Source organism: Pseudorca crassidens, chromosome 13 (genome assembly GCF_039906515.1).
Source record: "Pseudorca crassidens isolate mPseCra1 chromosome 13, mPseCra1.hap1, whole genome shotgun sequence".
NCBI lineage: Eukaryota > Metazoa > Chordata > Mammalia > Artiodactyla > Delphinidae > Pseudorca > Pseudorca crassidens.
In genome coordinates, this window is record NC_090308.1 from 71,162,728 (window position 1) to 71,187,155 (window position 24,428).

The window sequence follows — 24,428 nt, forward strand, 5'->3', positions numbered from 1 at the left end:
ACTACAAGTAAAGGAAGGCCAAGGAGTTAACTAGTATATGAAGAAACAAGTACTGACATAACATTCATTTTCTCTCTTGTATTAGTGTATCAATTATACTTCTTTTAAAAAATTTTAGTGGTTGCCCCAGGATTTGTAATACACACTTGAAACTAATACAAGTCCACTTTCAAGAAACTGTATCACATCATGGGTAGTGTAGGTAGCTTATAACAGAGTATTCCCAGTTCTCCCCCCATCCCTTATAACATCACTGTCATTTATTTCACTTGTCTGTAAACTCTAGTCACCAAATACATTGTTACCATTATTATTTTGAACAAACTGTTATCTATTAGATCAATTAAGATAATGAAAAGAGATTTTATTTTATCTTCACTTATTTCTTCTCTGGAGCTCTTTCTTTATGTAGAGCTGAGTTCCTGACCTACATCATTTTCCTTCTTTCTGAAGAACTTCTTTTTACATTTCTTGGAAGACAAATCTACTGGAGATAAATTCCTTCAATTTTTGTCTGAGAAAGTCTTTATTTCTCCTTCTCTTCTGAAGGATAATTTTGCAGGTTAAAGATTGCTAGGTTGGTGGGTTTTTTCTTTCAACACTTTAAATATTTCACTTTACTTTATTCTTGCTTGTATTGTTTCTGGAAGAAATCTGATGCAATCCTTAACTTTCTTTGTCTATAGGTAAGGTATTTTCTCCCCTCTGGCTTCTTTCAAAGTTTTCTCTTTGATTTTCTGTAGCTTCCATATGGTATACTTAAGTATAGATTTTTGGGGATATTTATCCTGCCTGGTGTTCCCTGAATTTCCTGGATCTGTGGTTTGGTGTCTGTCATTAATTTTGTAAAATTTTTGGCCGTTATTACTTCAAATATTTCCTCTCTTCCATTCTTCTCCTTCTGGAATATCCATTACGGACATGTTATAGCTTTTCTAATTGTCCCACACTTCTTTCTTTTTTTAAAAATTATATTCCACCAGTTTGCTATCTTTGGTGTAAAAGTGTCCCTATTTTCTTTCTTTTTTATTATTTTTTCTTATTCAAACAGAAGTCACAAAAATTATAATCATCCTCATCAGTTCAGTCAGTCCCATGTAATTAATTTTTTTTCATCTTGATCTTTTGTTAGTACTTTTATGAATTCATTAGTTTTCCATTAGAGTTCTGAAAATACTTATTCATTCAGTTCAGCAGTATACTCAGTAACCAGAAACCTGTACTTGTCAGAGTCTTATCCATGAATTCCTTGAAGATGAAACCCTTTTATAGGAATATTTTTGCAGAAGCATCACAGTACACCCAGAACTATCAGTAAATGACAAAAGACTTAAAAATGACCACTAAGTTAAAGATTTGATGAAAGTTCATAATAACAAAATTGACAAGGAAATTTAGTTATTTCTGAGATGTACATTTTAAAATAATAATTAGAATTATGACTTATAACATATACCAGAACATATAAGATTTTTAGGAATTTCATGTAATGTCTGAAACATTTATATTAACATATTTCCATACAAATATCCCAAAGAAGGTTTAGTATTAGTTTTTTATTTTTTGAATTTTATTTTCTTATACAGCAGGTTCTTATTAGTCATCAATTTTATACACATCAGTGTATATATGTCAGTCCCAATCGCGCAATTCATCACACCACCATCCCCACCCCCCTGTGGCTTTCCCCCCTTGGTGTCCATACGTTTGTTCTCTACATCTGTTTCTCAACTTCTGTCCTGCAAACAGGTTCATCTGTACCATTTTTCTAGGTTCCAAATACATGTGTTAATATGCGATATTTGTTTTTCTCTTTCTGACTTACTTCACTCTGTATGACAGTCTGTAGATCCAGCCACGTCTCAACAAATGACCCAGTTTCATTCCTTTTTATGGCTGAGTAATATTCCATTGTGTATATGTACCACAACTTCTTTATCCATTCGTCTGTCAATGGGCATTTAGGTTGCTTCCATGACCTGGCTATTGTAAATAGTGCTGCAGTGAACATTGGGGTGCATGTGTCTTTTTAAATTATGGTTTTCTCTGGGTATATGCCCAGTAGGGATTGCTGGATCATAATGGTAATTCTGTTTTTAGTTTTTTAAGGAACCTCCATACTGTTCTCCATAGTGGCTGTATCAATTGACATTCCCACCAACTGTGCAAGAGGGTTCCCTTTTCTCCACACCCTTGCCAGCATTTGTTGTTTGTAGATTTTCTGATGATGCCCATTCTAGTTGGTGTGAGGTGATACCTCATTGTAGTTTTGATTTGCATTTCTCAAATAATTAGTGATGTTGAGTAGCTTTTCATGTGCTTCTTGGCCATCTGTATGTCTTCTTTGGAAAAATGTCTATTTAGGTCTTCTGCCCATTTTTGGATTGGGTTGTTGGTTTAGTTAATATTGAGCTGCATGAGCTGTTTATATATTTTGGAGATTAATCCTTTGTCCATTGATTCGTTTGCAAATATTTTCTCCCATTCTGAGGGTTGTCTTTTGGTCTTGTTTATAGTTTCCTTTGCTGTGCAAAAGCTTTGAAGTTTCATTAGGTCCCATTTGTTTATTTTTGTTTTTATTTTCATTACTCTAGGAGGTGGATCAAAAAACATCTTGCTGTGATTTATGTCAAAGAGTGTTCTTCCTATGTTTTCCTCTAAGAGTTTTAGAGTGTCCAGTCTTACATTTAGGTCTTGAATCCATTTTGAGTTTATTTTTGTGTGTGGTGTTAGGGAGTATTCTAATTTCATTCTTTTACATGTAGCTGTCCAGTTTTCCCAGCACCACTTATTGAAGAGACTGTGTTTTCTCCATTGTATATCCTTCCCTCCTTTGTCATAGATTAGTTGACCATAGGTACGTGGGTTTATCTCTGGGCTTTCTATCCTGTTCCATTGATCTATATTTATGTTTTTGTGCCAGTACCATATTGTCTTGATGACTGTAGCTTTGTAGTATAGTCTGAAGTCAGGGAGTCTGATTCCTCCTGGTCCATTTTTTTCCCTCAAGACTGCTTTGGCTATTCGGGGTCTTTTGTGTCTCCATACAAATTTTAAGATTTTTTGTTCTAGTTCCATAAAAAATGCCATTGGTAATTTGATAGGGATTGCATTGAATTTGTAGATTCCTTTGGGTAGTATAGTCATTTTCACAATGTTGGTTCTTCCAATCCAAGAACATGGTATGTCTCTCCATCTGTTGGTATCATCTTTAATTTCTTTCATCAGTGTCTTATAGTTTTCTGCATACAGGTCTTTGGTCTCCTTAGGTAGGTTTATTCCTAGGTACGTTATTCTTTTTGTTGCACTGGTAAATGGGAGTGTTTCCTTAATTTCTCTTTCAGATTTTTAATCATTAGTGTATAGGAATGCAAGAGATTTCTGTGCTTTAATCTTGTATCCTGCAACTTTGCCAAATTCATTGATTAGCTCTAGTAGTTTTCTGGTGGCATTTTTTAGGATTCTCTATGTACAGTATCCTGTCATCTGTAAGCAGTGACAGTTTTACTTCTTCTTTTCCAATTTGTATTCCTTTTATTTCTTTTTCTTTTCTGATTGCCGTGGCTAGGACTTCCAAAACTATGTGGAATAATAGTGGTGAGAGTGGACATCCTTGTTTTGTTCCTGATCTTAGAGGAAATGGTTTCAGTTTTTCACCATTGAGAATGATGTGCTATGGGTGTATCGTATATGCCCTTTATTATGTTGAGGAAGGCATGTTCCTTCTATGCCCACTTTCTGGAGAGTTTTTATCATAAACGGGTGTTGAATTTTGTCAAAAGCTTTTTCTGCATCTACTGAGATGATTATATGGTTTTTATTCTTCAGTTTGTTAATATGTGTATCACATTGATTGATTTGCATATATTGAAAAATCCTTGCATCCCTGGGATAAATCCCATTTGATCATGGTGTATGATCCTTTTAATGTGTTGTTGGATTCTGTTTGCTAGTATTTTGTTGAGGATTTTTGCATCTAAATTCATCAGTGATATTCGTCTGTATTTTTCTTTTTTTGTAGTATCTTTGTTTGGTTTTGGTATCAGGGTGATGGTGGCCTCATAGAGTGAGTTTGGGAGTGTTCCTTCCTCTGCAATTGTTTGGAAGAGTTTGAGAAGGATGGGTGTTAGCTCTTCCCTAAATGTTTGATAGAATTCACCCGTGAAGCCATTTGGTCCTGGACTTTTGTTTGTTGGAAGATTTTTTTTTTTTTTTTCAGTATGCGGGCCTCTACTATTGTGGCCTCTCCTGTTGCGGAGCACAGGCTCCGGATGCGCAGGCTCAGCGGCCATGGCTCACGGGCCCAGCTGCTCCGCGGCATGTGGGAACTTCCCGGACCGGGGCATGAACCCACGTCCCTTGCATCCGCAGGCGGACTCTCAACCACTGCACCACCAGGGAAGCCCCTGTTGGAAGAGTTTTAATCACAGTTTCAATTTCATTACTTGTGATTAGTCTGTTTATATTTTCTGTTTCTTCCTGGGTCAGTCTTGGAATGTTATCCCTTTCTAAGAATATGTCCATTTCTTCCAGGTTGTCCATTTTATTGGCATAGAGTTGCTTGTAGTAGTCTCTTAGGATGCTTTGTATTTCTGTGGTGTCTGTTGTAACTTCTCCTTTTTCATTTCTAATTTTATTGATTTGAGTCCTCTCCCTATTTTTCTTGATGAGTCTGGCGTTTATCAATTTTGTTTATCTTCTCAAAGAACCAGCTTTTAGTTTTATTGATCTTTGCCATTTTTTTCTTTGTTTCTATTTCATTTATTTCTGCTCTGATCTTTATGATTTCTTTCCTTATGCTAACTTTGGGTTTTGTTTGTTCTTTCTCTAGTTCCTTTAGGTGTAAGGTTAGTTTGTTTATTTGAGATTTTTCTTGTTTCTTGAGGTAGGCTTTTATAGCTATAAAGTTTCCTCTTAGAACTGCTTTTGCTGCATTCCGTAGGTTTTGGATCGTCATGTTTTCATTGTCATTTGTCTCTAGGTATTTTTTGGTTTCCTCTTCGATTTCCTCAGTGATCTCTTGGTTATTTAGTAACGTATTGTTTAGCCTCCATGTGTTTGTGTTTTTTTCCCTGTAATTCAATTCTAATCTCATAGCGTTGTGGTCAGAAAAGATGCTTGATATGATTTCAATTTTCTTAAATTTACTGAGGCTTGATTTGTGACCCAAGATGTGATCTATCCTGGAGACTGTTCCATGCGCACTTGAGAGGAAAGTGTAATCTGCTGTTTTTGGGTGGAATGTCCTATAAATATCAATTAAATCTATCTGATCTATTGTGTCATTTAAAGCTTCTGTTTCCTTATTTATTTTCATTTTGGATGATCTGTCCATTGGTGTAAGTGAGGTGTTGAAGTCCCACACTATTATTGTGTTAATGTTGATTTCCAATTTTATAGCTCTTAGCAGTTTCCTTATGTATTGAGGTGCTCCTATGTTGGGTGCATATATATTTATAATTGTTATATCTTCTTGTTGGATTGATCCCTTGAGCACTGTGTAGTGTCCTTCCTTGTGTCTTGTATCATTCTTTATTTTAAAGTCTATTTTATCTGATATGAGTATTGCTACTCCAGCTTTCTTCTGATTTCCATTTGCATGGAATATCTTTTTCCATCCCCTCACTTTCAGTCTGTATGTGTCCCTAGGTCTGAAGTGGGTCTCTTGTAGACAGCATATATATGGGTCTTGTTTTTGTATCCATTCAGCAAGCCTGTGTCTTTCCACTGGAGCATTTAATCCATTCATGTTTAAGGTAATTATCGATATGTATGTTCCCATGACCATTTTCTTAATTGTTTTGGGTTTGTTTTTGTAGGTCCTTTTCTTCTTTTGTGTTTCCCACTTAGAGAAGTTCCTTTAGCATTTGTTGTAGAGCTGGTTTGGTGGTGCTGAATTCTCTTAGCTTTTGCTTGTCTGTAAAGCTTTTGATTTCTCCATCGAATCTGATCCAGATCCTTGCCAGGTAGAGTAATCTGGGCTGTAGGTTCTTCCCTTTCATCACTTTAAGTATATCATGCCACTCCCTTCTGGCTTGTAGAGTTTCTGCTGGGAAATCAGCTGTTAACCTTATGGGAGTTTCCTTGTATGTTATTTGTCGTTTTTCCCTTGCTGCTTGAATAATTTTTCTTTGTCTTTAATTTTTGCCAATTTGATTACTATGTGTCTTGGCGTGTTTCTCCTTGGGTTTATCCTGTAGGGGACTCGTGGCACTTTCTTGACTTGGGTGGCTATTTCCTTTCCCATGGTAGGGAAGTTTTCGACTATAATCTCTTCATATATTTTCTCTGGTCCTTTCTCTCTCTCTCTCCTCCTTCTGGGACCCCTATAATGCTAATGTTGTTGCCTTTAATGTTGTCCCAGAGTTTTCTTAGGCTGTCTTCATTTCTTTTCTTTCTTTTTTCTTTATTCTGTTCCACAGCAGTGAATTCCACCATTCTGTCTTCCAGGTCACTTATCCGTTCTTTTGCTTCAGTTATTCTGCTATTGATTCCTTCTAGTGTACTTTTCATTTCAATTATTGTATTGTTCATCTCTGTTTGTTTGTTCTTTAATTCTTCTAGGTCTTTGTTAATCATTTCTTGCATCTTCTCGACCTTTGCCTGCATTCTTTTTCTGAGGTCCTGGATCATCTTCACTATCATTATTCTGAATTCTTTTTCTGGAAGGTTGCCTATCCCCACTTAATTTATTTGTTTTTCTGGGGTTTTATCTTGTTCCTTCATCTGGCACATAGCCCTCTGCCTTTTCATCTTGTCTGTCTTTCTGTGGATATCGTTTTTGTTCCACAGGCTACAAGATTGTAGTTCTTCTTGCTTCTGCTGTCTGCCCTGTGGTGGATGGGGCTATCTAAGAGGCTATTGCAGGTTTCCTGATGGCAGGGACTGGTGGTGGGTAGAGCTGACTGTTGCTCTGGTGGGCAGAGCTCAGTAAAACTTTAATCTGCTTGACTGCTGTTGGGTGGGGCTGGGTTCCCTCCCTGTTGATTGTTTGGCCTGAGGAAACCCAACACTGGAGCTGACCTCGGCTCTTTGATGGGGCTAATGAGAGACTCTGGGAGGGCTCACTCCAAGGAGTACTTCCCAGAACTTCTGCTGCCAGTGCCCTTGTCCCCAAGGTGAGCCACAGCCACCCCCGGCCTCTGCAGGAGAGCCTCCAACACTAGCAGGTAGGTCTGCTTCAGTCTCCCCTGGGGTCACTGCTGCTTCCCCTGTGTCCCGATGCGCACACTGCTTTGTGTGTGCCCTCCAAGAGTGGAGTCTCTGTTTCCCCCAGTCCTGTCGAAGTCCTGCAATCAAATCCCACTAGCCTTCAAAGTGTGTTTCTCTAGGAATTCCTCCTCCCGTTGCCGGGCCCCCAGGTTGGGAAGCCTGATGTGGGGCTCAGAACCTTCACTCCAGTGGTGGACTTCTGTGGTATAAGTGTTCTCCAGTTTGTGAGTCACCCATTCAGCAGTTATGGGATTTGATTTTATTGTGATTGTGCCCCTCCTACCATCTCATTGTGGCTTCTCCTTTGTCTTTGGATGTGGGGTATCTTTTTTGGTGAGTTCCAGTGTCTTCCTGTCGATGATTGCCCAGCAGCTAGTTGTGATTCTGGTGTTCTCACAAGAGGGAGTGAGAGCACGTCCTTCTACTCTTCCATCTTTGTTCCTCCAGTGTCTGTCATACACTTCTTGACTCTTCTTTTCTTTTTCTCTGTTTGCATTTCCGTTTTGGAAGTTTCTGTTGACACTTTTTCATGCTCATGAATTCTTTCCTCCTGCATATCTAGTTTACTGATGAGCCCATCAAATGCAATCTTCATTTGAATTACTATGATTTTGATTTCAAGCTTTTCTTTTGACCCTTTCTTAGAGTTTCCATCTTTCCACTTATATTACCCATATGTCCTTGCATGTTGTCTGCTTTTTCTATTAGACCCATTAGCATTATTAACTATAGTTTTTAGGTTCCTGGTCTGATTATTCCACAATCCCTACCATAGCTGAATCTCATTCTGATGCTTGCTTTGCATTTTTTACCTTTGATCATGCCTTGTAATTTTTTGTTGAAAGCTGAACATGATGTTTGGGCTGTAGTTGGAGCGTTGCTCCTGGCCTTCTGTTCCTGGTAGGCTGGTGTTCTCTGTGTTTGCTGGGTTGTAGCCCCAGTTTTCAGGGCAGCAGTATTAGGCTAAGAAGAGTTATTAATTTTGAGTTTGTTCAGCTTTTTTCTTGTAATGACTGAAGTGCCGACTTTCAAGCTGTTTGCATGTCAGACTGGAAACCTTGACCCCCGATTCAGAAGCCTGGGTTGCAGATGGCAGGAGGTCCAAGAAGAAGAGGAAGCTTTCGGGCACACTAAGTTAAAATTGTAAATCTTATTTTTGTTTTCAGTTTTTGTTTGACAGTCCAGACTATGACCTTGCCTCATCATGTCCTGCATGAACCTTTCTCCTTGTATTACCTTAAATTCCATAGTCTTCTAACTTTTCTGACACAAGCCCAGCTGAGCCTTTGCTAACATACTGTGAGCATTGCTTTTCAGGTGTATTTTCTGCTAATGTAGAATGACTGGTTGATGCTGATTAAAGTGTGGGAGGTAAGCCTGTTGGGAGATTTATACTCAGATTCCAAAAACCATTGAATTTCACCCAGTGTTTAAAAAACTGTAGTAGTTAAGTGGTAGGCATTACACATCTTGGCTCTTACAGTTAGTGGATATAAGAATATAAATATTCTGTTTACAAAAGACAATGTAAATGGCTGGGCTTATTGTAATTATTCAGTTCACAAAATATATTAAAAGCTATATTTCAGAGAATGTTTATTGCTGTATTTTCATCTAAAGGAATTCATCTCTTAAGTATTTCTTTGAGGTGGGATTCATTTTTATTTAAAACAGTTTATTTAAAAACAGATGATTCCCTTTCTTAGGACTTAATGCACTGGAGTTCCTTCTAAAAATCTTTACTTTCTTAACTGTTTGTAGTAGAGCTAAAGAATTGTAACATGTAAGTTAGAGATTTTTAGAATTAGTCTCTTTCCTGTGGCCGTTTGTTAATAGATATCTGCTAATAGGTAGAACTTTTTGCAGGTAATAAATTAATAAAAATGTACTTTCCATCCTTTTTTCTTTTTAATTTAACTGTGGACATGAGCACTTATCAGTACCATAAGAGAAATGAAAATGGAAATTTAAAAAGTCAGGTAATATGCATAAAATAACTTTATGTTCTTCTTTTCCATATTTCCGTGTTAGCAGAGCATTGAGAAACGCCAATATTTGAGTATTATTAGCACAGTAGAGGAAAGGAGACAGGTGCTGGAAAGGTAGCTGTGAGGCTAAGGATAAGCGTTACAGGAACGAGGGGTTAATGGGGCCAAACACAGCAGTGAATCAAGCAAGGTAAGGATTAAAATTTTTCCACTGAAAATTTCCCTTTTTTTAAATTATAAAAATAGGACACGTGACATGAAGGGATTAGCAGGCACTTAACCAAATGAGGTCACTAGGGCACACATGGGAGTATATAGTTAGAAAGCTTTGGCAGAATAAGACTTAACTGAAACAGCAGAGATGGTATCATATCACTTTCATTCCATAACATAGAACATGAAGTGGATTCTTGTCAGCAGGCATAATTTTTCTTCCAAAAGTCATAGTTGATGTTACCTGATTTGGCACTGTAAAATCAGTCATCTGAATATTTTAGGATAATTGAGTAGAAGGCAAAATCAAGCTTCTTTTTTTTAACCTCTATCTTTTTTAGGTAAAAATGCTTCATCATAGAAGGCAAACTTTTTTGCAATCATAGAATGTTGTTTTTGATTGTAGAATAAGACAACTTTTAGGATTTTTGTTGAAAATATAAGTTTTGATTTGAGATGCTTGATTGTTTTATGGCTTTTAAAATATTTTGTTAAAAATTTGTAACAATGGAAAACTTGAAGAGCAGTCTTCAAGGTTCCAAAGTTCTTATGAATCCAAGCTAGAAAAAAAATAGTATTCCCATATAATGTATTTAGTCACTGTTTATATTTAACTGTGGTTTTGCAAAAGATTAGCTCATAAAAACATTAAAACTTTCTTACTTTCTATCTTAAAGGAGATCATTTGAAACTCATTTTAGAAATGAATATTGCAGCTTTATATCTTTTGCCTTTATTCTGAGGAGCTATTAGTTGCTTTTATACAATTAGTCTACATCTAAAGATTAATTCTGTAAAGAGGTAAATATCAGTATAAACTATAGATATATAAAATTATTTGCATATAGATATGCTAAATATACACCTGCTAAACCTGTCAGTAGGGACTGATTCTGTAAATGCCTGATGTATATGTCCTCGGTTTTAGAGAAAAGCTTCATCTTGATTTTAGTTGTATGAATCTAATCCTTGGATTTAGGGAGCTGGCTAGAGTAAGTAGCTTGACAGCTTTTCTTTTCCAATGACCCCTGAAAGGTAATTCCCCTATACCCTACAGCTTCCCCTATACATGGAACCATAGGAATATTTGAAAGCATAATATGTAAGTCTCTCCAACTTTAATCCTGATAACCTTTGTTCCACTTTCTCCCATTTCAGATTGTTTTTAAAAATCGTCATTCGCTTCTGTATTCTATGCTAGAATATTGTGTTTAGATACAATTAAAGTATGTTATACACAAATTATCTTCGATAACATGGGAAATTGATAACATTTTAAAATTTGACACAACGATGTGAAGTTTAAGGTAGTGCCAGGAAAAAATCGTTCTCTTTGTTAGGATTTCATGGCAGTGTTAAGACTTCTTCTATGCCATTGTTTTAAGAAGTATCAAAGATACTTCATATTCATAACTCTAGGGTCCTTTTAGTCTATGTGATGAGTTGGTTTAAGGATGTCCATGTTTTTAAATGTTGTCCTTACTGCCTATTAGTGTGATTATGAAGTTGAAATTTTTTACTTAAAGTTATAACCTCCGGTCTGCTAACATTCCATGTTGTCTTTACATTTGCTTGGTATGTGGAGAATTTGGAATGTCTCATAGTTGATACTTCGCTTACAACCAGCACTGCTCTGAATCTGTTTTCTCTTTTATTGAAAAATTTCTTCTTAACTTGGGGTATGAAAATATAAATGTTACCCTTTTTTCCGGATACCACAGAATCCACAAAATGTTATTGTTGTCAGCTTACGGGAAAACTAGGTGACTAATCCAGCTCATATGAGCGAGAAGAGCAGGGGCTTCTTCACTCCACATATGCTTATGATTTAAGCGTTGCCAACTTTCAGAAAACCAGTTGCAGCCTCCATGTGACTCAGTTGTAGCCACGTTCTCCTCTCATCCGCTAAACCTCTATATACCTCTTTTCTCTTCTGATCTGGTAGAGTCACCCCTGGGAAAAGAAAACTTGGTGCATTCATGGAACTATGTCGATAAATTGTCAGTTGACTTACTTCCTTTAAAAATTTTTATCCCTTTTGAATTTTGTGGAACTTTGTGAAGTTTCTTACTATTTAATAAGCCTACCTTTGAAAAGAGTTAGAGCTATACCAATAAATAATCTTGAAATGGGAATTTCCACCAATCACGTGCCCATTCCTTCTTAAGACCTTCTTATTTTGTATTACCAGAAAGTAAAAGGTCCTTTCCTGAAATTTTGTGTGGGGTCCCTTGTTAGATTTTTTTTTTTAATTTCTTAGCCTAGCCACAACCTTTCCTTCATTTGAAATTAACTCAGTGTTTTGGCATTGATGACACATATACCTTGTTTGGATTTTTAAAATTTCCCCTCCAAAAAAATGGCATCCCTATTCTTTTTACTAGTATAGAACAATAATTAACTCTTACATGTTTTGATCTTTATTATAAACTGTTGAACAACGTGGAAACTTTCTTATCCTATTTTAAGAGTTGCATGGGTAGGTCCTTCAGTATTCTTATCAACTCTTTTTGGGCCATGAAGAGGTATTTTTTTAGTTAAATAAGAATGATAAATTTACATATTGAGATGATGCATCTTCTCAGAGATCATTAGTTTATAATAGTATGTTAAAGTTCTGAGAACTCAAGTGCTGAGTGAAGAGACCTGTTTTGTTTTACCTAGTGTTTCTCAAAACCCAAGTGCAAGAGTTGCTGTTTTTGCAAACTTCCTATTAACATACTGTAGCACAAGGTTCTGAGGAGCCCAGTTTCTCAGATGTTCCTAATCATTAAAGTGGTGATCACTTTCGCAGAAGACAGTATAATGGTTAAATGAGATTTGTCCTACATACAGATCAAGCTTTTATTTTATCCTGAGGGAATTCTAGGGAGAAGAGGGATTTTGATCACTCACCTGGAAATCTGGAACCTAATCTGTTCTGTAGTTTAGCTAACAACTACAATAAGAAATGAAGAGTGGTGATTTAGAAGATAAGATATAGTATGTAAGAGCAGATATAGCTTGGTTAAAAGTATATTTTAATAGTACGTATGTCTTAGAAAATGCAATAGGAATTTATTATGCAGATCGATCAAAGTATGGTAATGTCACTCATTTTACTGACAAGATAGTGCATATCTTTTTCTCTTTCTACCGCGTGCTCTAGCATTGTTATTTTTTTTTCCGTCTTTATTGGAGTATAATTGCTTTACAATGGTGTGTTAGTTTCTGCTTTATAACAAAGTGAATCAGTTATACATACACATATGTTCCCATATCTCTTTCCCTTGTGTCTCCCTCCCTCCCACCCTCTAGCATTGTTTTTCATTCCATTGGATGGATAAAGTATGGGATATATGATCTATTGGCACAAATGTATTACAGAGGTCAGTAGGCCCGGACTTCTGGGTATATATTTCATCCAGGGTTTTGGAACAATACAGGTTTATTTTTCTTGCTCTGGAGAAATATAGAATTTTGGAATGAGACAGAAAAAATATTTCAAAAGGTTAATGGAGACTTTTATTTTTACAAGCATTTACTTATTCAGAAGTTTATATTTGGCCAAATTCCTAGTCTTAAAACCGAAGATAGGGAATAGAATCTCATTACAATAAATGTTTGACTGGGTCATTCTTAAAGACTTAATGTTCCTCCGAATTCTCATTCTCCTCGTCTCTGAGGACAAGAGTGCAGGAAGAATGCATTAGTTACTACACTTCTTTCCCGATCTTTCTTCGTAGATAGATATCATTTTGACCTTGAATTATTGTAAATTTTAGAAAGTTATTGATGAAAAAAGGGGGAACTGGTGTGTATTTCTGGGAAAATAATTTTAGGGGAAAAAAGCCAATCTAAAAAAGAATACCAGCTATGTTTTGACTTCTGCATTATCTTGGAAACAATTTATGATATTGTTTAACTGATTCTTAGTATCTCCCCTTAAGTAAACTAATACAACACTCTCAAGATTTGTGGACTATGAAATCCAAATACATGATACTCTTTTATTATAGAGAAGACAATTGATCAAAGCCTCCCAAGAATGTTTCTCAAGTTTTACGGTTTGTATTCTTTAATGTTACTTGTCTGTGTATTTTATTATAAGCAAAAAAAAAAAAAAAAAAAAAATCAAAACACAAATGGTAGAGGAACAAGTTTTAGAATATAGATTAATCATTGACAAAGAGAATCGGGCTGGAACTATTTATCATCACTGAGTATTTTATTTGAGATGACCCTACCTTAACCCACATGTTAGAATAACACCTATATAAATACACACACATATCTAAGGAAAGGACCAGTAAATTGTTCCCAGATCGTTGTTTACTAAATCATGGTTTCATATATCCCCAAGCCTAATCACAGCTCTTGTGATAAATAAGGAACTCACACTTGGTGAACAAAAACTAATATTTAGTGAATGCTTATTGTGTGTCAGAGATCGTTCCATCCAAGGACTTATATTAATTTAATCACACCTAGGAGGTAAGTACTATTATCATTCCCATTTTAAAGATGAGGAAGCTGAGGTGTAGGGAAATAAATAACCTGTCCAATGTCCAGAGGTGTTAAGACGTAGAGCTGGGATATAAATTCAAGCCATTTAATTCAGTAGAGGCTTGAGCTCTGATCTGCTCCATCAGGATATCAGTTTGAGTTTTCCATAATGCAGTTCCTGAGATGGAGGTGAAATATGAGGAGTATATTGGGGTAATGCCTGTGAAACTGGGAGGGAGAAGGATTGGGCAGGAAAAGCCTTCAGACCAGTGCACATCTGGGAAGCAGAACTGGACAGAGAACGCCTCGGACTGTAATATATATCTGACAAAGTCTCAGCCAACGCAGTGGGAGCCGCAGAGCAGAGATTGCTTGTTCAGTGAGTTCCGCGTTGAGTGGAAATGGCCAGCCCCTAGTCCTACTGCCGTGCTCTGTCATTGACTGGGGAATCCTCGGGAAGAGCACGGCCTGCACGAAATGCTGCGGCCCGTCTTAAAGCTGTGGCTGGAGACAGTTATCTGACTGTGCTCCTACGCAAGTTCTTTCTTGAAGGGCAGTCCAAGCAGCACGTTTCCACGGTTGCCCGACATCATCCTGTCACCTCACAGATACCAAATGCCATTTCACATCCATTAGATGGGCAGAAATGGTTAAATCTGACAGTGCCACACGCTTGGGAGGCTGTAGATGAATATGTCTACTGCTCGCAGGAGTGTAAATTCATGAAACACTTCGGCAATATAATATATATGATCATCTGATCGTAACCTACTGCACAGCACTTGCACCCCAGAGAAACTCCTTCATGAGGAGACACGTGCAGAAATGTTCACAGCAGCAGCATTTGTAGTGGTGATAAATTGGAAGCAATCTAAATGTCCGTCAACAAGAGGATTGATCGATCGTTGTCTGGAGACGGCGGGAGTTCTTTTCGCCATGGCGGCCGGGCCGATCTCCGAGCGGAACCAGGATGCCACTGTGTACGTGGGGGGCCTCGATGAGAAGGTTAGCGAACCACTGCTGTGGAGCTATTTCTCCAGGCAGGGCCAGTAGTCAACACCCACATGCCAAAGGAGAGAGTCACTGGTCAGCACCAAGGCCATGGCTTTGTGGAATTCTTGAGTGAGGAAGATGCTGACTGTGCCATTAAGATCGTGAACATGATCAGACTCTATGGGAAACCAATACAGGTGAACAAGGCATCAGCTCACAACAAAAACCTGGATGTGGGGGCCAACATTTTCATTGGGAACCTGGACCCAGAGATCGATGAGAAGTTGCTTCATGATACTTTTAGCGCCTTTGGGGTCATCTTACAAACCCCCAAGATTATGCGGGACCCTGACACAGGCAGCTCCAAAGGTTATGCCTTTATTAATATTACTTCATTTGATGCTGCGGATGCAGCGATTGAGGCCATGAATGGGCAGTACCTCTGTAACTGCCCAATCACCGTGTCCTATGCTTTCAAGAAGGACTCCAAAGGTGAACGCCATGGCTCAGCCGCTGAACGACTTCTGGCAGCACAGAACCCACTCTCCCAGGCTGACTGCCCTCATCAGCTGTTTGCAGATGCACCCCCTCCACCCTCTGCTCCGAATCCTGTGGTATCATCACTGGGGTCTGGGCTTCCTCCACCAGGCATGCCTCCTCCTGGCTCCTTCCCACTACCAGTATCGCCTCCTGGAGCCCTTCCACCTGGGATACCCCCAGCCATGCCCCCACCACCTATGCCTCCTGGAGCTGGAGGACATGGCCCCCCATCAGCAGGAACCCCAGGGGCTGGACATCCTGGACATGGACACTCACATCCTCACCCATTCCCACCGGGTGGGATGCCCCATCCAGGGATGTCTCAGATGCAGCTGGCCCACCATGGCCCTCGTGGCTTAGGACACCCCCATGCTGGGCCCCCTGGCTCTGGGGGGCAGCCACCACCTCGACTGCCACCTGGAATGCCTCATCCTGGACCTCCTCCGATGGGCATGCCCCCCCGAGGGCCTCCGTTCGGCTCTCCCTTGGGTCACCCAGGTCCTATGTCTCCGCATGGTGTGCGTGGACCTCCTCCACTGATGCCCCCTCATGGCCTCACTGGCCCTCCACGACCTCCACCCTATGGCTACCAGCGGGGGCCCCTCCCTCCACCCAGACCCACTCCCCGGCCTCCAGTTCCCCCTCGAGGCCCACTTTGAGGCCCTCCCCTTAGTGATTTCTCATTGCCTTTCCTCTTGTTAGAGCCTCCCAATATCTGTTCCCTTCCTTGGACCAATCAGAGTTGCTGTAGCTCCCAGGGGCTAAGGTGCTAATCCCTCCCAGGCCTCCTTTTGTTAAGTGTAATTTTTTCCACAGGAGGTTTGATTTTTTTCTGTGTCAGTCCTAAGTGTTTTGCAAATGCACAGAGAAAATAAAACTAAACTCCTTGTTTAAAAAAAAAAAAAAAAAAAACAAGAGGATTGATCATTTGTGCCGTATATATACACACATATATAGAGAGTTTGCAGTATTGTACCGTACATAAAAATGGAATGAACCAGCGTTTCGTATGTCCACAGGAATATATCTAAGAACCAGAGAATTAAGGGAAAAATTCCAAAAGGAGACATTTTAACTCAGCCTGAGCTCTTAATCATGGCACCCATACTGTCATTTCACAAGGATCACATACCATTCAACATCCATCAGATTCATATATAGTTATCCACGTACATAAAGTTTAAAGGCAATGTCATGTTTGCTTTTGGATATTATACATTTGTAGTAAAGGTATAGCATGCCTGGGAATGATGAACATCAAATTTAGGCGAGTGGTTACCTGAGGGAAGTAGGATCAAGGAGGGGCACAGGGACTTTCAAGTGATGTGTGACCTTTTTGTGGTCTGAAATAAAGATGACATAATGTTGATATTTCACAGAATTATGTAGTAGAACACATGGATGTTAGTGAATGTTCTCTAATGCTTTTCTGTGTGGTTAAAATGTTTTGTTAATAGATAGGTGGGTATTTAGTAGTGAAACCATAGGTGTGCATCTAAAACTTACTTTCAGGGCTTCCCTGGTGGCGCGGTGGTTGAGAGTCCGCCTGCCGATGCAGGGGACACGGGTTCGTGCCCCGGTCTGGGAAGATCCCACATGCCGCAGAACGGCTAGGCCCCTGAGCCATGGCCGCTGAGCCTGCGCCTCCAGAGCCTGTGCTCCGCAACGGGAGAGACCACAACAGTGAGAGGCCCTCGTACCATTTAAAAAAAACAAACCAACAACAACAAAAAAACAGCTTACTTTCACATGCAGGCATCCTATCTACAGATCCAAATAAAATAATCCATTCAAGGAAGATCAATGCCATTTCACTGAAATCCTTTGTTAAAAAGTTTTATGACATAAAAACGTAAATCTATTTTTTAAAAAATCTTTGCCTGGCAGGCTTTTTATAGAAATTAACAAAATGGTTCAAAATGTTTATGGAAATATAAAGGACCTAGAATAGCTAAAACAATTTTGAAAAAAAAGAATAAAGTTGGAGGACTTACACTCCTTGATTCTAAGACTTAAACTGCAGTAAACCAAGATAGTGTGATATTGGTATAAGACAGTAGAACAATAAAGCAGAATAGATCAGTGGAAAAGAATTTAAAAATCCAGAGATAGACCCATGTGCAGATGGTTAATTGATTCTAGATAAAGTAGCAAAGTAATTCAGTGGGGATAGGATAGTCCTTTCAAGAAATAGTCTTGGAACAATTAGATATCCATAAGGAAAAAAACGAATCTCAACCCTTATCTCATACTTACCCCACAAAAATGAATTCAAAGTGAGTCATAGACCTAAATGTAAAGCTAAAGCTATAAAACTTTTAAAAGAAAATATAGGAGAAAATCTTGGTGTCTTTGGGTTTGGCAAATATTTCTTATAGAAAGCACAAGTCATAAAAAGGTTTTAAATTGAACTGAAAATTGAAACTGATGCTCTTCAAAAGATGCTGTTCAGGAAATGACAAAGCAAGCCACAGATTGGGGAAAAGAGTTATAATACATACATCTGATGAATGCCTTCTATCCAGAATATATTAAAAAAAAACAAAAATCAAAGCTCTTACAGCTCAAGATAAAGAACTCAATTTTTAAAGTTGACCTAAAGATTTGAAACAAGACTTCGCAATGATCATTAAGCACACGTAAGCTCCGTAGTCATCAGGGAAATGCAAATTAAAATCAAGTGAGGTGCCGTTACATACCCATTAGATGGCTAGAGTTTACAAGTCTGATGACAACAAGTGTTGGTGAGCATTCCAACAACTGACACTCTTATACATTGTTGGTGGGCGTGTAAAACGGCAGAACCACTGTGGAAAACTGTTCAGCAGTTACATTTTTTTATATGCCTATCATACTACCAAAATACCAGGGAATTCCATTCCCTGGTATTTTCAAAGGAGAAATGAAAACTTTAAACTATTCATGGCAGCTTTATTTGTAAGATCCCCAAACTGCAATCAACCCAAATGTCCAGATGTCATCATATACCCAGATTGTGGTATAGCCGTGTAATGGAATAGTATGAAGGAATAAAAGGAGCTAACTATCGATTTATGCAATAGCGTGGATGAATCTCCCAAAATCAAGCTGAGCTATAGAAACCAAATACGAAAGATTTCTTGTATATTATTCCACGTATATGAAATCTGGAAAAGACAAAACTAATCTATAGCCATAGAAAGTAGATCAGTGGTTGTCTGGCGCCATTGTTGGGCTGAGGATTGATTAGAATGGGCTACAAGAGAGCTTTTTGGAATGTTTGAATATTCCATATCTTACTTGTAGAGATGGTTTGATGGGTGTACAGTTATCAAAACAAATCAAATTTTATAACTAAAATGGGTGCTTTTTATCCTATGTCATTAAAGTTGATCTTAAAGAAAGCAAGGCACAGAAAAAGTCTTAGTCTGACATAAAACTGTTACAGTGCCTCATTTATTGAAGTGACTTTGTAGATGTTGTTATTTATTCTTCCGTATGTAGATTTTCCAGCCACTTTCAGTATTTTTCTCCTTTCTAAAGAATGTTCTACCTTTCGGCAGTTTCACTGCATAGTAGAAAACCTAAAGGAGTGTGAAAAACAAGAAGAATGCAACATTTGAATTGGTCAGTTAAGGCTGTTTCAGTGAGGAGGGTGTTGAAACTGTTGGTTTATTATAAAAGGTTATCAAATATCATGTATCTGTGTTACTGTTCTCCAGATATTCCACAGTGGGTTATTAATGGTGAAGTGGAACACATATATACAGTATTTATGTGTATATTTTAAAAGAACGAAGTTATGAGAAACTGATTCAGTATTCTCTTGACTTTATCAGTCTACTGTTGCTCAGAAGTAAGAATGGAATCCTAATACTCTTACGCATGTGAACTGTAATTATCTTTTTTCAGCGTATTTATGTTTCTTGCACATCTATGAAAAACGGGTGTGTCGAAATACTCCTATCTGGACAATGCAAAATTTATATATCTTGCCATGTATGCCTACCTCATTAGTAGTCATAGTTTTATTCAGAAATCTCTTATCAGAGAGCCTACAACTGTTCTCCATCTGGACTGCACCGAGAGCAAAATTATCAGATTTTTATTTCCTCACTTTCCACCGATCAGATTGGTGAAAGTCAGACTTTTGCAAAGCCTGAATACTTTGCATAGTAATAGGTGGTTTGTGTTGTTAATGACCTCTGTTGAGTATATTTTTTCAATTCTTTTTAGTGATTCAGAACTGCAAAAGGAGTTCTCAGAAAGGTAGTGGAAAAACTGAGAATTTGACCCAAAAGAGTCAGTTTATGAAGAGGCAGAACTCAAATGCAGGTAGTTAGATTCTAATGCCATGAGAGAATTAGCTTCACTTGAAGTGTTGTTTTTCAGTAAGTACTGTTTTAGGCACAGAAATACTTTGCCTTGGTTTGTATTTCTCAGTGATACCAGAATAAAATCATTAGTTTACAAATGATAAGTTATCATACTTCCATATACTCTTGTCCAAAATCAGATTTTGGAAATATGTCAGTTTGGCAGAGAAGGAGTTGCATTCTTGAAAACTTAGACTGAAATATTTGTACTTGTTAATTCAAAAAAGAGTCAGAATCATTTAAAAGTGATTTAATGCAAAAGGAAGTCAAAACAATTCTTCGAACTATGTCAGGTTCTGTTCCTAAGAATTGTTCAGAATTAAGTAGGGACTCTGCAATAGAATTCTAATTTTAGTGTATTAGATTAAATCACTTCAACTAATTATTGAACCATTTTAAGGGGAAAAGAAGGCATTGACATACAGGTAAATGTACCCATACAGGTGCCAATAGAAACAATCTTAAAGCAGTTTGGGCTTCAAAGACCTTCAGGACCAATGGAACATATGATGAACTTAGTTCATGGGGTCCCCAGTATGTGGGAAGAAAAGAGCTTATTAATAAAGCAGGGAACATGATATTTTTGGCATTTTTATTAGTATTAGGCAATAATACTTCGGTAAGAAATACTATTAATACGGAAATGTAAATAGTCGTAACTTCAGGACACATTACTGGTAGGTGGGTTCTGATTATGGAAAATGGTTAGTGTTCAAACTTTGACATTAGTCCAGATGATTGAGCCAGAGAGGCCCGATTTGTAATTTACATTGGATTTGTGCCTTCAGCTATCTCCAAACGTAGAGTTCTCAGATTTTTCTTGAATAATATACATAGATTTCTCTTATTCAGTGGCATAAGAATGGATATCTCGTTCAAAGTTTTTATTTTAAGTAGTGGTACATGCAAAGTCCTTTTTCATTTTTACAGCGATTTTGAGGTTTCACTATAAAGTAGCGTGATTGATTTTTTTTTTTCTTTAAAAGTTAGATGCGGATGAGTGTTCTCTCTTTCTAGGTAATACCCTGGAACTCTGTACAGTGATTACAGCCGATGTTCATAGTACTTTTGGAATGCCTCTTTGAATATTGTATTTAGAACCTATAGCGATTCTTTTAAGTATCACAGTGATGGCATTTAAAGAAAAATCCTTTGAGACTGATAGTGATTCTTGAGAACAGTCAGAACGAGAATATTGATCCAAGTCAGTATTTGGATGTAGTTCTTGTTCTCCAAATATTTCTTCAGATTTTTGTTTTTTTACTGCTAGTTAAGAAAGAGGGAAGAAAATTACCTACAAGATAGACGTAAGTAATAAAACTGATTTTAAAGTCACTTTGAAAGTCGTTGAGCAGTTTGCAGCATCATTGGATAAATAAATAGTCTTAAAGTGGACACTCTAAAGGATAGTATTCATATTCACTTGAATATATAAATTGTGACAAATGTCTCTAGAAATATTCTGTATTTTATAATCTGAAATAAGAAGATATTTTCCTACATCAAAAAAGTCTCCTGGTATCATAAGTGGCTGTCATAGTTGGGGTTCCTGGCTTTTCTCTTAGGTGACAATACTCACTAGTGTCTGCTCCTGTAATCCGGTCTCCAAGGACCTTTCTAGCTTGAAAGTTTTATGGCTCTGATAATCTGCAGCAAAATCACATACAATTCTCTCTGCTGCTCAAAACCTGATCCCTAGTGTTTTGTGGAAGTTGTTGGCTTTTAAAAATGAACAGTTTGATCTAGTCTAAATTGGGAAGGAGTCACAGACAGATTTAGTGATTCAAACTGCAGAGGTAAATGACATGATTGAGGTTGGGGATAAGGTATTTACTGGAACATGCATTTGAGGAGACTTTTAATTCTCTATAGTAAGTTTGCAGATGGAGTTTATAAAAGCATTTTCTGAATTTCTGCATCCTTTATGTGAAGGCTTTCTGGGCATGGGACATGGTGCAGAGTAGAAATGGAGGGTCAAAACACAAATGGTACGTTGAAACAGAGATCCGTCCATTAGAGCCAAAGCTGCCCTTAAGATTTGAGCCTGTACTGGTGCTGCCTCAACTCATAGACACCAGGATGCAACCTTCCCCCTGCCATAAACCCACCTCCTGGCACTCCATCTTTGCAGTCCATCACGTGGCCTCTGGACATAATTCTTAGAAAGCCTTACTTCATATTTTTGTTATACTTGGTCTCCCGTTATAATGTAAAAATAACATCTCATTTGTCTAATTCCATATACCGTTTCACATACTTCATGCGTTTTCATACTTTATGTTTTGTGTTTCCTCTCCCCTAAACCAAACTGCCAACATGCCCTTCCCTCTCAAAACTTCCCACTCTGCCTTTGGAAACCTGTTCCTTAATAAAGGCTCCCTAACTTCCTCACTGGATGGTCCCTTTACCTTCTTGCTTTCCTAAAACATGGCTCTCATTTAAGACCTCCACTGTTTCTGCAGTTCTTTCAAAGAGTGATGCTTGTTGGTCCACACAGTGTTTTAGGGTTGGGAGGTGAGATCAGTGCCTTCTCCCCTCTGTCCTTTCAGACTATTAGTCCTTCATCCTTTTTTAAAAAATATTTATTTATTTATTTGTTTATTTATTTGTTTATTTATGGCTGTGTTGGGTCTTCGTTGCTGCGTGCAGGCTTTCTCTAGTTGTGGCGAGCGGGGGCTACTCTTCGTGCGGTGCATGGGCTTCTCATTGCGGTGGCTTGTCTTTGTTGCAGAGCATGGGCTGTAGGCACGTGGGCTTCAGTACTTGTGGCGCAGGGGCTCAGTAGTTGTGGCTCGTGGGCTCTATAGGGCAGGCTCAGTAGTTGTGGCGCACGAGCCTAGTTGCTCCACGGCATGTGGTCCTGTGGCTTCCAGACCAGGGCTCGTGCCTGTGTCCCCTGCATTGGCAGGTGGATTCTTAACCACTGCACCACGAGGGAAGCCCAGTCCTTCATCCTTATGTAAGCCCCTCACCCTGGCATCTTTGGTGTTTATGCCAATTAGGTTTATCTTATCTCTATCTTCTCCCAGTTTCCTAACTGCCCTCCTCTAATTCTTACCTGTTTTCAAAGCCTTGCTCTCAACCTGCTTTCATTTCCGTGTGGATGATGTGTTTTGTTGGCCTTTCTTGTTCTTAGGATCTGCATTTCTAGGGGCCTTTGGCCCATACCACTTTAGACACGCACTCATGGCTACCTCATGGGCCTTATCTTCACAGGCAGCTGCTCAAACTCTGACATACTGAAGTCACACACTTTAATGTCTCACGACAGCTTCCTCTGCTTGCGTGTCGCTGAGGTCGCTCCAGAGCGGCACTCATGATCTTCCTGACCAAACCACCAGCGTCTTCTCCTGAGATGGCCTTTTTTTTTTTTAATATACTCCATCCTCTACCAAGCGGCCCAAGCTAGAAACCTGGAATTCACCCTTGATTTCTTCTCTCTCATCGTCTACTCCTCTTCTCGAATCCGCCCACCTCTCCCTGCCCGCATTCTCATTCCAGGTGCAGGCCTGGGATTTTGCGGCAGCCTCCCACGGAGACTTCCTGCATTGGGTCCTCCCCATCTCTACTCCATTCTTTACCCTGACCACACAGAGTTAGTCTAAAATGCAAAGTGATCATGTCACACTCCTGTTTAATATCCTATTTTTAGGATCAGATACAGACCCCTCAACACAGGTTAGACGGCCTGCATAATCTTGCCCTACTTACCTCTCTAGCCTTAATTCTTGTCTCTTCCCCTTCAAACCCTGTGATTCAATCGTATTTAATTTATTTCAGTTCTTGAAATATGCCAGAATAAATATGATTTATTGAACCCTGGGCCTTTGAGCATGTTCCCTGTTTCTCACAAATTCTTTCCCTTTCTCTTGACTTGACAAACTCCTACTCATCCTTCAGGCTTTAGGTTCCTCTAGAAAGCCTTTGTTAATTCACTTAATTCTGGGTAGGTGCCCCTGCTCTGTTTTGGAATCCTGAACTTCCTGTTACAGCACTTACCACACTGCATTATAATCTCCTACTTACTGTGTCCGCCCCAAACCGACGAACTCTGTGAGGGCAGGAATGTGTCAACAGCACCGAGAACAATTCCTGGCCTCTAGTAGGTGCTCAGTATATTATTTGATAAATGAATAAATAAGGGAAGAAAGGAAGAATACGGTTTCTTTTTGAGAATGGGGGAGATAAGTTTATAAGAGCTCTCATTACACAAGACCTGCTTTAAAATAGGATGAAAAAATTTTTTACTGTGTAAACTGCTTTCAGTGGGGAAGTAAACACAAGCAAGGAGACTAACTAGGAGACTGCAGTACTATTGCAGTGATGTGGTCCAAAGAGCCTGAACTTGAATTGAGGCACTTGGAATAGAAAGCTTAACAGTTACTGTGAAAGGTGTAATCATTAAAAGGCACAACAGAACTTGACCACTAGGGTGTCAGGTAGGAGACAAAATAGAAATTGATTACAGTATTTTGGCACTGGTGGAAATAGGAAGAGTTTGGATAATAAATTTTGTAAGGAAAAAAGTTCAGAATTTCTAGGAGTTTTATATTCACATATAAAATTAAAATCAATAGAGAAAAGATTTCACTGATTTTGGAGGCAAGAAGTAGTTTTTAAATGTTTTCTTAGTAAATACACT

The 24,428-nt window shown here is 38.5% G+C and overlaps 1 protein-coding gene and 1 pseudogene across 2 annotated transcripts in view; both read left to right on the forward strand.

Annotated features, from left to right (window-relative positions):
- The window catches only part of ME1 (malic enzyme 1), a 195,040-nt gene that overhangs the window by 115,536 nt on the left and 55,076 nt on the right, over positions 1-24,428 (forward strand). The window lies entirely within an intron of this gene.
- Positions 12,750-22,347, forward strand: LOC137204779 (splicing factor 3B subunit 4 pseudogene; annotated as a pseudogene).